Here is a 1,608-nt window from a genome sequence, read left to right on the forward strand (position 1 = left end):
TGACCAAGTGGGATTCATCCCTGGGATGCAAGGGTGCTTCAACATTCACAAATCGATCAGTGCGATTGATCATATCAACAAGAAAAGAGTTAAGAACCATATGATCCTCTCAATTTATGCATAAAAAGCATTTGACAAAATACAGCATCCTTTCCTGATTAAAACCCTTCAGAGTGTAGGGATAGAGGGCACATTCCTAATTTCATAAAAACCATCTATGAAAAGGCTACAGCGAATATCATTCTCAATGGGGAAAAGCTGAAAGCCTTTCCCTTAAGATCAGGAACACGACAAGGATGCCCACTCTTGTCATTATTATTCAACATAGTACTAGAAGTCCTTGCAACAGCAATCAGACAACAAAAAGGGATAAAAGGTATCCAAATTGGCAAAGAGGAAGTCAAACTGTCTCTCTTCACAGATGACATGATACTCTATATAGAAAACCCTAAAGACTCCACCCCCAAACAACTAGAAGTTATAGAGCAATTCAGTAATGTGGCAGGATACAAAATCAATGCTCAGAAATCAGTTGCATTTCTATACACCAACAATGAGACTGAAGAAAGAGAAATTAGGGAATCCATTCCATTAACAATAGCACAAAAATCATACGTTATCTCAGAATTAACTTAACCAGAGATATAAATTATCTATATTCTAGAAACTACAAATCACTCATGAAAGACATTGAAGAAGACACAAAAAGATGGAAAAATATTCCATGCTTATGGATCGGAAGAATTGACATAGTTAAAATGTCTATGCTACCCAGAGCAATCTACACTTTCAATGCCATCCCAATCAAAATACCAATGATATTTTTCAAAGAACTGGAACAAACAGTCCTTAAATTTTTGTGGAACCAGAAAAGGCCCTGAATTGCCAAGGAATTGTTGAAAAGGAAAAACAAAGATGGGGGCATCACGTTGCTGGATTTCAAGCTGTACTACAAAGCTGTGGTCACAAGACAGCATGGTACTGGCACAAAAACAGACACATAGGCCAATGGAACAGAACAGAGAACCCAGAATTGGACCCTAGGCACTTTGGGCAACTAAGTGGAAAAAACATCAAGTGGTAGAAAGACAGTCTCTTCAATAAATGGTGCTGGGAAATTTGGACAGCTACATGCAAAAGAATGAATCTTGACCACTCTCTCACAACATACACAAAGACGAACTCCAAATGGATAAAAGACCTCGATGTGAGACAGGAATCCATCAAAATCCTAGAGGAGAACATAGGCTGCAACCTCTTTGACATCAGCCACAGCAACTTTTTTCATGACACATCTCCAAAGGCAAGAGAAACAAAAGAAAAAATGAACTTGTGGGACTTCATCAAGATAAAAAGCTTCTTCACAGCCAAGGAAACAGTCAAAAAAAAACTAAGAGGCAGCCCACAGAATGGGAGAAGATATTTGCAAATGACACTACAGAGAAAAGACTGGTATCCGAGATCTACAAAGAACTTCTCAAATTCAATACATGTGAAACAAATAATCAAATCAAAAAATGGGCAGAAGATATGAACAGACACTTTTCCAATGAAGACCTACTAATGGGTAACAGACACATGAAAAAATGTTCAAAATCATTAGCCATC

This window comes from Ursus americanus, chromosome 16 (genome assembly GCF_024610735.1).
Source record: "Ursus americanus isolate L20-20 chromosome 16, mUrsAme1.1.p, whole genome shotgun sequence".
Classification (NCBI taxonomy): domain Eukaryota; kingdom Metazoa; phylum Chordata; class Mammalia; order Carnivora; family Ursidae; genus Ursus; species Ursus americanus.